Below are 14,405 nucleotides of genomic sequence, written 5' to 3'. Positions count from 1 at the left end.
GTTCATGCTGCAGAAGATATTGAGCCTATCAGAGTTACTACGACAAAATATTCTGCTGCTCTTCCACCAGGGAAAAGGGATAATGGACAACCAACTAGCTATTTTCATCTTCTTATGTTCAGTTTCTCCTCCGACTGTCTGTTTATATACAGCGTGCAAGCTTTATGCACATGCTCCGTCTCTTCTTCTCTGTTTTTGGTGAATTTCAAGCGCCACCTATAAGCCTGGAATATGAACTACACCGTGTTGAGTCGTTTCCAATGGATCCGTTTGGATGCAAATATTCTTGAAATGATGCCGAGGAAGACAGAGGAAGAAAAGGTTGTTTTGGTACGAGTGGACATGGTCCAACTGTGATATCCGTGAGGTGCTTAAAGATAACACCCACCCTGCTGGTCTGACAAGAGATACAGAAGTATCCACCACCACACAAAATAAATAGCAATGTTGTCTTTTTTCAGCTTTGATTGAAGAACACACTGAATATATTTTACCCGGACACACCAGGACGAGTTACCCTGAAACATTTAATGATCTATAAAAGGTGCTTGCCATGATTAATTATCTTGGATGAGACGCAAATAACATCCATCTTCCTAAAATAAGATATTAGTTGAAGTGGTTTTTTTTGCAGTATAGTGTGCGCATGTATGCTTTTTGTGTGTGTGTGTGTGTGTGTTTACAGATGCAAGTGGTGTGTTTAGTAAGGAAAATGTGTGTTTCAGCGCCTTGGCATTCGTTTGTGCGAGCCTGAGGGGAGCAGTGGGGAAGAGGAGGAGGAGGAGGAGGAGGAGGAGGAGGAGGAGGAGGGGGTTAATTAAAGAGAGTGAGCGGAATGAGGGAGTGTGTAACGGAGGGTGAGAGGAAGCAAAGATGGAGTGTGTGTGTGTGTGCAGCTAATGTTAAAGAAGCGTGTGTGTGTGTGTGTGTGTGCGAGCTCAGTGACTTGAGGATGATACATTGACTGGCGCTGTTTACATCTCCTTACGCTGCTCTTCGTCCAGCCAAGGCCTCGGCCGGCTCACTTCCTCGCCCGTATTTCATTCCCGCGGCGAGATGGATGCACGCACGTCTTTAAAAAACACGACGCACAAACCCAAAATGCGCAGCATCCTTGTAAGTTACCTGCTTAGCGACAAGAGCACGGATACTTAAATCATCCTCCTGTCTCCGAGGATGATCCGTTTGAGAGCCTGACACTCTTTTTTTTTTTGAGTAATGCGGCCACTTCCATTATCCGCTGACGGATGACTGACCTTTAAGTGAAAGATGGTAAATAGTCATTTTCATCCAGCGGCCTGTGGTTTCATAATAAAAAAATGTCACTACACCGTTCCTGTGGAGGACATTTTGACTTGCCACAGCAGGAGGAGCACAGGTGGAAACTAATACAATTAAAGATGAGTCATCGCCATCGACGTCCCTCCAATAAGTCAGCTGCCAGAACGTACCATGCCACAACGAGCATGTGGTTGATGGACACAAGAGAAAACTGTTTCTGCTCCAAGAGAGGAAGATGTAGTCAAGATAATCCCATAATGAACTCCCACATTCCCTCATAGATGGTCAAGGTGACTGGTCTTCATCTTCTTCATCTACTTCGTCTTTTTCCTTCTTTTAGCATCTCCCTTCTTCATCTTTTTACATCTTCTGCATCATGCGTATTGCCATCTTGAAGGAAACTGCCCTTTGTGTGGCCAAGTCTCGTCGGTCCAAGCTCATGGAAATACATCCACAGCGTTCGTGTCCAGATAATGTTTCTTTCTAACAGAAAAACACCGGCACACCTCGGAGCGCTGGATGTAAGCCCTTGTGTGGTGAGAGACAAAGAAATATGCTGCACGTTGGTTTTGATTAGCGAGCGCTATGGTAACAAAGGGTCGAATACAGCTAACAACAAGCTTACAGTGCTAAGGGTGATAAAAGCATCGCGCCCTGCGACACGCTCACAGTCGACGGGAGAAAAGCTCCCCTTCGGTTCCCTGGCTGACAGGGTGGTTGGTTGAAAAGCCTCGTCTGATCTAATCTGTGATTGGTGACTGTAGCAACACCGCAAAGATTGAAAAGAAAGAAATGCCGTCGTCACCGTGAGGAAGTCGCTTCATATAAAAAGCACATTTTGTATGTACTCACATTTAACGTACAGAAGTTGTGAACTTGAGTCGTTCTGTATTTGTCTGATATAAAACAACACTTGACACTTTTACCTCTGGGCGCCTCCTTTTCGAGCTTAGATTACTTTTCAATTAAGCGCCTATTCAAGCGTCCTTCAGCAGCGAGGACCAGAAACATAAATAGATCCTTTTAAAAACTCTCTCTCTCTCGCTCGTGACGTTATTTTCGTCCTTCATGCCGCTCGGTGACGATCACCAGGATATTTGACGTCGATTCACACTGACGTATAAAATAAACTGAAGAAGATGACAACTACTCCAAACTCCTCTGAAGAACACAGTCCACCATAGCACCACCGTAGTCTGGAGCTCAAGAGGAGAAGGAGGAGATGGTGGAGGAGCTGGTGGAGGAGTTGGTGGAGGAGCAGGTGGAGGAGGAGCTGGTGGAGGAGCAGGTGGAGGAGCAGGTGGAGGAGCTGGTGGAGGAGGAGCAGGTGGAGGAGGAGCAGGTGGAGGAGGAGCAGGTGGAGGAGGAGCTGGTGGAGGAGCAGGTAGATAAGGAGCAGGTGGAGGAGCTGCAGCAGTGAACTACCAGCACAGTGATGTTGAGGGCTGTCAGGTTGTTGCACATGAGCACCTGTATGAATATGACTGGATGTTACCAGCTGAGCAGATGATCGTGAGCCTGACGGTGACAGAATGAAGCAGCTGATCTCTAGACACACACACACACACACACACACACACACACACACACACACACACACAGCAGAATCATTCTGTGCAGAGTGTCGGTGCAGCGAGGGGACTGCAGCCCTCCCGCGCTCGTTATAAAGCCAGGAGTCATTTCGCCGCGAACACACAGAGCAGGACGCACAGCAGGTCGCTGCCTGTAATGATGGTTCGCAGGGTGGACGCTGTGTGTGTGTGTGTGTGTGTGTGTGTGATGTGTGGGTGTAATTGCACAGTGTGTGTGTGTGTGTGTGTGTGTGTGTGATGTGTGGGTGTAATTGCACAGTGTGTGTGTGTGTGTGTGTGTGTGTCCACCTTCATGCTCTGCTTCATACACTATGTTCATTTGTCCATGTCTTTGATATGCTATGTATGCAGGCAGTGTACTTCTGGTGGTGCACTGTGTGTGTGTGTGTGTGTGTGTGTGTGTGTGAGCGTGTGTGTGCGTGAGCATGTATGTGTGTGTGTGTGTGTGTGTGTGCGAGTGCAGTAGCGTGTAGCTGCAGATTTATAGGCATGCCTCCATGCTCTCCAATGATGTGGGACTGAGCCATGAATCAGCTCAGCCTGTAATGAATTCTGATGGCCCACAGGAGAGGAAGAGGAGGAGAGGGAGGAAGAGGAGGAGAGGGAGGAAGAGGAGGAGAGGGAGGAAGAGGAGGAGAGGGAGGAAGAGGAGGAGAGGAAGGAAGAGGAGGAGAGGGAGGAAGAGGAGGAGAGGGAGGAAGAATAGGAGAGGGAGGAAGAATAGGAGAGGAAGGAAGAGGAGGAGAGGGAGGAAGAATAGGAGAGGAAGGAAGAGGAGGAGAGAGAGGAAGAGGAGCAGAGGGAGGAAGAGGAGGAGAGGGAGGAAGAATAGGAGAGGGAGGAAGAATAGGAGAGGGAGGAAGAGGAGGAGAGGAAGGAAGAATAGGAGAGGAAGGAAGAGGAGGAGAGGAAGGAAGAATAGGAGAGGAAGGAAGAGAGGAGAGAGAGGAAGAGAGGAGAGAGAGGAAGAGGGGAGAGGGAGGAGAAGGAAGAATAGGAGAGGGAGGAAGAATAGGAGAGGAAGGAAGAGAGGAGAGAGAGGAAGAGGGGGAGAGGGAGGAAGAATAGGAGAGGGAGGAAGAATAGGAGAGGAAGGAAGAGAGGAGAGAGAGGAAGAGGGGGAGAGGGAGGAAGAATAGGAGAGGGAGGAAGAATAGGAGAGGGTGGAAGAGGATGAGAGGGAGGAAGAGGAGGAGAGAGAGGAAGAGGAGGAGAGGGAGGAAGAATAGGAGAGGGAGGAAGAGGAGGAGAGAGAGGAAGAGGAGGAGAGGGAGGAAGAATAGGAGAGGGAGGAAGAATAGGAGAGAGAGGAAGAGGAGGAGAGGGAGGAAGAATAGGAGAGGGTGGAAGAGGAAGAGAGGGAGGAAAATGAAGAGAGGGAGGAAGAGGAGGAGAGAGAAGAAGAAGAGGAGAGAGAGGAAGAATAGGAGAGGGAGGAAAAGGAGGAGAGGGAGGAAGAAGAGGAGAGGGAGGAAAAGGGAAGGAGAGGACGAAGAAGAGAGGAAGGAAGAGGAGGCAGAGAGGAAGAAGAGGAGAAGGAGGAAGAGGATGAAAGGGAGGAAGAGGGAAGGAGAGGAAGGAAGAGGAGAAAAAGAGGAGAGGAAGAAGAGGGGGATGGGGAAGAGAGGGGGAAGAAAAGGAGAGGGAGGAAGAGGCGAGGGATGAACAGGAGGGGAGAGGGGAAGTAGAGGAGAGGGGAGGAAGAGGAGAAAAAAGAGGAGAGGAAGAAGAGGAGGCAGAGAGCAAGAAGAGGAGAGGGAGGAAGAGAGGGAGGAAGAGGAGGAGGAGGTGAGGAAATTAGAAGGGGTTAAAAAGAGAGAAAGAGGAAGAGGAAGGACAAAGTGGAGATGAAGAGCGATGAGAGGAGCTGCAGGTTCATTGATCGATCGGGAGAAACACCATTCAGTTGTCACATGCTCCGATCTTTAAAGGGACATTACACCACTTTCTCTCATGTCAGTAGTGTTTCTAAACACCAGAGACGGAGAGTGAGAGTGATGTTTGAGTCAGAGCAGAAAAAAAAAATGTTTCATAAAAAACCATGAATGAGACGTTCAGGCTCAACACGAGCTGAATGAATGCGTCTATTCAGAAAAGCTCTCATTCAGCTCCGCTCACCTTTTTCTCAGGTTTCCACACTGCTGTTGGTTTTTAATTCAACGCTAGTCCGAGCTGCTGTATCAAAGTGAAACGGAAGTCTAATCCCTCGCGCTGAACATCAAGTTCGGCTTGATCTTGTCAAATTTGACAGGAAGTGACACGGATCCAGTGATGTGCAGTCAGGAGAGGCGGAGGAAGGAGGCGCCTCACCAGAGCTGGAGGGAGGTGTTGTGATCACACGATGGTCGTATCGTCTCTTCTGAATGCTGACAGACGCCACGCTTCTGTCATTAACTGACCGTGTTTTAGTGGATTTGTGTAGTCGGCTCTTATTTACACAAATGTTGAAAGATCACTGATTTAGCACACATTGGATGATTTGCAGTAAACGGGAAAAATCACTTTAAATTTTACTTCTATCTTTGACACAGTTTGTGGACAGCTAGCTATCTAAACTGAGCTATTGCTCCATTAGAAACCGAGCTAATTAGCTTAGCAACTGGAAGTTAGCAAGCTATTTTGCAACTCAGATGTTACTGAGATGTCCTTTTGCTTCCAAATTGAAAGACTAACCAGATATTGCATGTTACATATTATTCCTTACTGGAAGAGGAAAGATGTAGCTCGCTGTTGTTGTTGAATGTCTTCCTTAGTTTTCTTTGTCAGAACTGTGTAATAAGTTGATTTTCTCGAGGTGTACTTTATTAAATGCAGAAAAAACACAGTTGACATTTAATAAAACACAAGACATGTTTATTAAATTAGCTTAATTTTAATCTTCTGATGCCTGGAGCTCACCACACAAAGGACTGCGGTGAACTTCGGTCCCTGCCGTCCTGCACGCCGCACGCCCACCATCGAACTCAACCTCCTCACCACGAGTAGTTTGTTGTTCATAAATGAAGCACATCCTTGAAAGTAATGCACAAGGGAATATAACCAAGGCAACATTTATGAGCATAAAGCCCATTTACATCTGAGAGAGACGCTTGTTTCATGAGGACGGAAAACATGATGAAGAAAACAACCTCGTGGCTCCGGGTTTCCAAACAGAGCAGCACAATGAGCTCTAAAAGGATTCACCGGAGAGCTTCACTTGAACAACCCTCGAAAAAATCATTATGACGGGTCTAAGAAAAGCAGGCGGGACACAGCGAAGGTAATTCACATGGCTGCAGCGCTCGGTGGGAGGATGGAGATGGGCTGTAAGTGCCAGCGTGAGAGCAGCCGGTTCCATAAAAAAGAAACACATTAAAAAGAAAAACCTACAGTAACATGAAACTCCTGGGCACCATAAGTAGATGTAATTAATACGCGGGGGAGCGGCCGCGCTCGCTCTGCCCTCGGAGCAGGAGGCTCAAAGCTCCTGAGGATGTGTACTGTACTCGGCTTTGTGGGTAAGCCGACCTAAATTGATGTTGATTGATCGGAGTGTAGACTCCCGACTGCTCCCTCGTCCCCCCACATCATCTACCCCCCGTCTGCAGGAATATCTCTGCCACTGCATTTCTTCATGTCTTCATCCCGCTCCCTCACTCCCCCTCCTCCTCTTCTTCTTCTTCTTCTTCTGCACCTTTAAACCTCGTCATTGTTGCTGAGAGACTGTTGATGAAGGCCATTACTTCCTTTCCTCCTTCACAAATCACTTTAACCACTTGGGCACAGCACATCACATGCAGGAACATTAGAGGATCGACTTTGCACACGTGCACCTATAGAGCGTTGTTTTGTGCAGCCGTTGAGCTGTTTATACAGTGGATTTGAGGCGTTTAAATGTACGCCGTGTGACAGCGCCTACAAAAGGATTTTCTACTCGCTTTCACAGTTGCAGATGCTTCAAATGCTCCAGGTCTGGTGCATCCCTGTGCGTCTCAGGCAGCAGAATACTGATTGATGATCAATCATGCATTAGCAGCCTTCACACAAGCAGAGAGGGAGAAAAAAAGAATCCATCTCACCAGCACTGCAACGTGCTAAACTCTCAATATGCTCCAGCGTCTACCCCACAAGCAGCCGTGCTCTCAGTGTTTTCTTGCTCTCATCCCTCCCGAGGCTGTTTGTGTAGGATGCATTTTGTTTTTCCAGCAACAGCTTAATTTGCATGAAGGCTTTTTGACACACTCTCCATCACCACAGCTGCTCATTTCAGATTCCTCACACTGGGCTTTTGATTAAGGCCCATCAAGCAATCCCAGTCCAACAGACCAGATTATGAAAACCTCATGCCACAGTCATGCTCAGAGATCACATCTCGGCCTCAGCTAGAACCATCAGAAGGGACAGTTCACCCCAAAATCAATCATTCATCCTGTCACCTGGAGTGTTACGCAAACATGGAGATGGTTTTAATGTGAGTTACATAGTTTTGGAGCTATCAGCTGTAGAGATGTGGGACTAGATGGCACCAAAAAGATCATTTGACAAACTCAGCCACAATCTCTTTTTCCAGAAATGACAACCAGGTTACTCAAGATAATCCACCAAACGTGTATCTACTAATGGGCTGTATGGCTGTGCGTCCTCCTTGGTTCTGCCGTAATGTCCTGTGGATATCTCTAGAGCTAATATCTCCAAAACTCATCAGCTAACACCAAAACAATCTACAGCAGATGGCTCGATGGCACTACGATTTTTAGTAAGCTTTGACAAGCTTATTTGCTAATTTCAAACGTGTTGACAAACCGTCTTAAACAGGAAAAGCTTCATACGAGAGGTGATTGATAAGTTCAGGCACCTTTAGGCAGACGGAGAGGAGTTAGCTGCTCTCGTTCAATGCACACACACTTCACCTCTCTGAGTGATTGTGCAGAAAGTTTGAAGCTGATACCTTTTGTCGTAATGCTGTTTTCGGATATGTGAAAATTGCAAGTCAGCACTCTCCGAGGCAACACTCCAGCCCAGAAAATGGCAGCCACCCAGGAATGCAGATTTGAACTCATCCAGCACCTGATGTGACGCCTCAGACTACTATTGTTCCCCAACATATAGAATTTTGCCATTTTGACAGTAATGGTGACGTTCAAACTGCTGTGGATCATTTTTTTTTTAGGTCTGGAAGAAAGATTTCTACAGAAGAAGGGATCTGTATGCTCGACAACCAAAATGCAACCACCAAGTTTTCTGAAATAGACTCCTTCTACTTTAGGCCATGAACTTATCAATCACACCTTGTTGCACCATCCACCTTTATATAACCCCGCTCTGTGAGGGGAGTATAAGGTGATTCATGAAAACAAAACACAGACAATAGATCAACAGGAAATGATGGATGAAGGACGCAAGTTTTTGGAAAAGGAAATACACAGATTGACTTTCCTGATGTGTGTTTGCCGTCCTGAGTTCTCGGTACTTGTGATATTTTTGGAGACAACTCTGGAACTTGTATTACAGCCCTGATCGCAAAAGGGTTCAGGTATGAAAGAGGCATCCTCGAAAGATTTGTTCACAAGGATGAGGCGAGGTTCAACACTTTGTGAAACACATGATTGTATAAAGGAGCTTACTTATGAACGATCTCACAAACTGTCGGTAGTTACACTTGATAACAACACGAGTCTTTAAATCAGCCGTGACTTTTTTCAGAGTTTGGTAAGTGCACAGTCACCCAAGGCCTCATGTGGAGCCTTTCTTTGCAAGATAAAAAAAGATAAAAGACCAAAAAGTGATTTTTTTTTAAGAGAGTGGAACATGCTGAGGTTGCGGGGGTCACTGCTAAATTACTTTTTCACCACTCACAACTTGTCGGCTCAAAGAAACCCCAGCAACTACTTGTTGTCAGTATGAAAGCAGGTTCGGGAACGTGCAACAGTGAACGAAAAAAAAAAATGTCTGCTTAGAGGCAGAAAAGATGCTTCAATAGCTCGGCTCTTTCACTACTCAAACAGAGAAAACATTCTGTGGCACACGTGTAAACTTTAATCGATACAGAGAAGATAATCTTGTCCTGTGAAAAGATAAAACGTCATAAAACAAGATGAGATTTTAATAGCTGATGGGGAAAGTGGGTCAATGCAGCAGCGAGGTTTGAAGAGAAGATAACAGTTGTCTGAGGATTGGAGCAAAAGATGATAAGCAACCTTTATCATCATTGATCAGTCTGAAATTATCTGACAGAATATATTTCACTTAGAGCCTTGTATTTATGGAAAAGTATAAAAATACATGAATAGGTGACATGCAGGGATCTGGCAACCAGGACGAGGTCTAAACGGCACGTGGACGTTCTTGGTTGCAGCGTTTACCGTTTCCTCCAAATGGACATCCGACCACTGAAGGCGGAGAGCGTTGCCAGTACCTTGCCAGCTGTCTGGCTCTGCTGTTTGGCAGCATGCAGCGCTCAGACTGCTCCTCCGTTCTCCAAGGCTGATGAGTGTCAACAGCTTGAGCCTGCACACAGCGTACAGCCAAGGCCAACAACATGACTAATGGCTGGTATTAAGACTTTGTAGCACAACAGGTATGATTCACACGCAGGCTTTGTGTGCGACCCCTCAGCCTTCATTACATTTTCATCTATAGCGACTCTGACGCAGGTACACATGGAAACATCGGTGCAAACTTTCTTTACATTTCTATTTTTCTTTGTGGGGTTTCTTGGTAAAATATGTAAGTTTCTATCTTGAAAACGTCAACAACATAAATACAGTGGATTTAATGTATATAGATGGAAACTTTATAGAGTTGGTATGAAGATATTTGTTGATTATACAGTAAAAAATGTAAAAAACTCAGAATGTTATTAGAGCTACTGTACATATGTATATGAAAGGATTTTTTTCTATAATATAGAAAAACATCCTTTATGCTAGAGACCTTCAAATAGCAATCAAGGAAGCACAGTATCATCCTGAAACTGGAAAGTCTAACCCAGTCTGTCTCAAACACTTCTGTTCAGGATTAATTTGAGCTCGAGGAGCCGACTGTAGTCCAAACCATGAAAAACAGCCAACAGTACACAAAGGAGAAGAAAGAGAAGAGAAATATAACAGAAGTACTTGAAGCTGCTGGATGTTAATGTTCCACAGACAAAACACCGAGTAAGAGTGGTGTTTTCTGACCACCAGTCTGAAGTCTGGAGTCCGTTTCATGAATGAGGCATTCAGGTATGCCGTGCTGAATGGGAGAAGAATCTTTAAAGTGCATATTTTGCAGGCCTCTGATTTTGCAGCCGCTTTTTGGCGCATGCGTGAGCGGCGACAGCATCACTGCACCTTGACCTTGAAATACCCCCTGCTATTCCGACGATCCAAAAAACGTACCTCTTCTGAGAAATTCAGCAACCTCGTGGTGAGCGGTGAAGAAAAAAAATCCAATCATCCGTAGTCCTCAGCATCGGTCAGCTGAGGCGTAGAGCAGTTATGGGAATTGCTGCAGCTCTTGTCTCGTTTTGAGCTTCTATTCTTCAACATGCAAATGCTTCAGTTGCATGTTGAGTCAAGCCAGACGTCTACAGCTGCTTCGCTCCTGAAATTCTTGGATCAGTTTTGAGTTGTTGTGTTTGTTGCAAAGAATGTGTCTGATTACATGGCAAACACATGTTCTTTGGCAACACGGAGCCATGTATGTGTCCATGAAATGCTTTTCCACGTGGAGAAAGTGAAATTAAATATTCCATTTAATACTTGAATGGAGTATTTTAGTTTTGTTCCACCAAGGAGGAACACACTGCTCTGTACAGTTTTTATAGCCTGCCTCCTCTCTCTGCATTAGAAGAGCTTCGACATCCTTGAAATAGGTCAAGACTGCAAGATGGAAAAAAAAACATTCTCCTTATTTCCTAACGCACTGGTTCAGCTATTTACAGGAGAAATTACGTCTTCGTGCTTGTTGATTGCTGCGTTTTTTATTCAGCGACCCTGGAACACAGACAGTTGAAGAGCCTGTGGAGTAGAAAGCTTTTAGGTTTCATCCTCATATTATTCTGTGGAAAGACATTTATTGGAGGAGTGACCTTTAAAGAAATTCAAAACTTGACTGCTGATGCTGGAGTGTCACTCAGGTCTGGAGCAAACTCGCCCACCTTGAGACCTCAGGAACAGGCAGGAGTTTGAAACCAAAGCTGGGTTTTTGTTTGAGTTTCATAAACTTAACTTTTTTCATTCTTATAAATAATAAATAAACTGCAACTGCATTTTTATGTAAAGTACAGACATACAGGGAATATGCAGAATAATATGTTAAGAACAAGTAAGAAGATAAGTTCTTTATGTTGCAACTTTCAGTTTGTTTACATTGAATTTTCAATTTCTCTCTTCACACCTCTGTTTTTATTTGCTGCAGTCAGGAACAAAAACCACTTGGTTAAGTTTGGAAAACATCATGGTTTGGCGAAGATGGAGTTGGTCCAACCTCCAGTGAGAAATAGCTGGTTTTGAACGGCTGGAAATGTCCGCAGGTGTGACTCAAACTGCCGACAACCATTTGGAAAACTTGTTGGCTGGTAATAACTCCCCCCCATCCCCTCCACCTCCTGATGAGAAAGGTGGCATTAAATTTGAACGTGATATGCAACGTTTGGTACAAATGTCAACGTTGGATGTATCAAAAAATTAACTGATGTTTTATCCAGGTCACATCACTCTCCTGTGTTTGCCGGCCTTGTGATGGTGACAGATGTCATCAAAAATGAGTATTTCTTTCTCTTCTCCATTAATCAGTCAGTGTCGCTCACTGACGAACAATAGACCACAAACTGTACAGTGTCAGAAACAGGTTGAGGTAACTCCTAATAAATAATTAAAAATGTGTAAATCAGGACAAATACAGGAAAATGACTTCCCCCGGAGAAAAGTGGAAGAAAGACAATGAGAGTTGGCAAATACGGTTTGGAGAAAGTTTCTTTCTAGCTGGCAGGTTCTTGGAAGGGTCGACTTCCTGCACGCCTCGTTTTGCGCTCCAAAACACCACCGTGGTATCTTCACAGGCAGCCATGAGTGCTGTTTACCCTGAGCCGAGCCGAGCTGCAGGTCTTTGATTTTCTCCATATTGTACATGAACAATGAGCGCTGAGTCACCCCCGCTTCTGTCAATTCCTCCAGCTGAGAAAAACATATGGCTGCTTCTAAAGCTGTCATTCACTTCCACGAGCCATTAGATTCTGCTCTCTCCATCTCTGTTCTTACTTCAGCGACAGAAATCACAGTTTCTCTCTCGACAGTAATGGACCAAATTGCTGTCTTGCTCTCGCTGTTATCGTCACAATTCCAAACTTAAAGCTGAATAGACATTTCAAACCCTTTTTCCTCTGGAGGTTGATGAAAATGTTGATGGAAACTGGTGAAATCACTGATACAGATGAGGTTATTTGGAGGGAAAGTAAAAGCACCCAAAAAACAAACTACAACGTGAACCTTCTGGGACTGAGCGTATGAGACTGATGGTAATTGAAAGTGTTCAAGATTCAACTGTAATGTTCCTGGTTTCATTTTTTATCACTCTTCTCAATCTTTAGTAACCTACTGTTTAGGACATGGGTCTCCAAAGTTTTTGATTTCAAGAGCTGATATTGGTGCTCTTGAGGTATGTTGAAGGAAGAGTTCACCCAAGAATGAAAACATCTTCTCACCCTGTGGCGATGGAGAGTCGGTTGAAGTTTTATAGTACACAAGATGTTTCTGGAGCTTTGCAGGAAAACAGCAATGCAGCATTCCTGAAATAGATGTGGACTTGTTTTAAAACGTTACAGCTACCAAAATGAAACATAAAATGGCTCCTTACAGCTTTGCTGGTTTCATCCAAGTCCCTGGAAGCCCTGAGATCCCTAATGAATATGAAAAGACATCCTTTGTTCTCTTTTTTAAAAGCCAAGATATTTATTGTAGCAGGCCCAACCACACAACGATGTGTAAATAACATACTATTTACATCAAATTGAGATACTGGGGACTCTTTAAGACTTTGATTATGCTGGACCAGTTATTCGAAGTAATTGTATTTGTCTTTTTTGGTAGTTTTTGTTTCTTTCTATTGTGTTCTCATACATTTTTAAACTCCCCAGCTACTTCATGTTTGGTGGACTATGAGACTTCACCAAACTTTCCATCGACATGGGGGTGAGGAGGCAAAGACTGTTCCTTTACTGTTCCTTAAAAATAGTATCTAATGCTCAAGTGTGTATTTTTTCAATTTGTACACTTTTTAGTTATGCTTGTACTGTAACAATATAGAATAGTATGATAGCTGTAGAGTCAAGGTTTTCAAATACCAACATTAGTATTCAGACTGAATAACCAACCCAAAGTGCTGGAATTTGACAACCTGCGAATCAGAAAACGATCTGTCTCCAGAATTAACTTTGTCACCTTTTAGAATTACTTACTTGACTCTCTCTCTCTTCATTCTGTCTTGAGCTGAGCAATTTCTGTTGAAGTCGATAGGTTCCTGTCAACGGTGCAAAAGGTTTCTGAACTAAACGCCTTTGAACGATGGAAAAAGTACAAGGGGAGATAAGAGAGAGAGACAAAGAGCTTCTTCAGGACAGCTAATGATGACGCTGTCCAGATAAGATATCTTGCAACACATCTGACAGCTCTGCTCTGCCTTTGTGTTGTATTTAGATGATGTTGCTTGTTGGTATGCTCTTCCAGCCTCTGAATCTTTTCTGACACATGATGTGACATGACTTGACATCAGTCGGTTGTTATATCAGCCTTGCTCTGGCAGAGTGTGTGTTGAAGTTAGTTTCAGTGGCCACATTGTGACTGTGAGTTCACTCAATAGCACCTGATGAGACAAAACCACAAATGGAGCACGGCTCTGTGGCAGTGAAAGTCGCTTTCATCAGCTGTTTCCATTCATGCTTTACAACCAGAGTCTCTTTCCTCAGCTGTGTGACTAACAGCGTCCAATCATCTGCGTGCTGGAGTACTGAATGGTCATTATTGCCTGACACATGCTAACATTTTTTACTGCCCAGCTCCTTCAATAGCCCCGCCCTCCTCCTTATGAGTCACAATCGGATTTTAACAACACATCCTCATACGACTCAACAGGTCGTCGCCCGTGACTCACAAATATCACCACTGCTACCAAAACGACTCTATTGTTGCAGCCTGTAACATAACATATACTGTATAAAGCAGAGCTTTATAAATGTTCTCAGCAACTTCTGTTGTGGAGGCGCCCTCAAGCAAGATGGTTAACCTGAACTGTTAGCAGTCAATAGGTGTTTGTGTGAGTGCTGGGCAGCTCCCAGATGTGTGAGAGTGTGGAACCCTTCAGGCTACTGCAGCTTCCAACAACACAGGCGTGTTCATGGTCAGGTGGCCTGCTTACAGTAACATAAATTCAACAGGTAATCTTGTTTTTGCAGACCTCCAGTGGTTAAAGTTCTCACTGTGTAGAAGTGATGTGGAAGTATATCCAGGTTATGGTTGCTGTTATGTGATAAAGATGGTGGTGATGATGGCTCTTTCATTATAACCTCCACCTCAG

At 44.6% G+C, this 14,405-nt stretch overlaps 1 protein-coding gene across 1 annotated transcript in view; it reads left to right on the top strand.

The window, feature by feature from the left end:
• The window catches only part of LOC115579192 (glutamate receptor ionotropic, NMDA 2D-like), a 224,159-nt gene that overhangs the window by 72,888 nt on the left and 136,866 nt on the right, over positions 1-14,405 (top strand). The window lies entirely within an intron of this gene.

The sequence above is a fragment of the Sparus aurata genome, chromosome 3 (genome assembly GCF_900880675.1).
Source record: "Sparus aurata chromosome 3, fSpaAur1.1, whole genome shotgun sequence".
Lineage (NCBI taxonomy): Eukaryota > Metazoa > Chordata > Actinopteri > Spariformes > Sparidae > Sparus > Sparus aurata.
The sequence above is the reverse complement of the archived record's forward strand: the minus strand, read 5'-3'. Positions and strand labels throughout refer to the sequence as shown.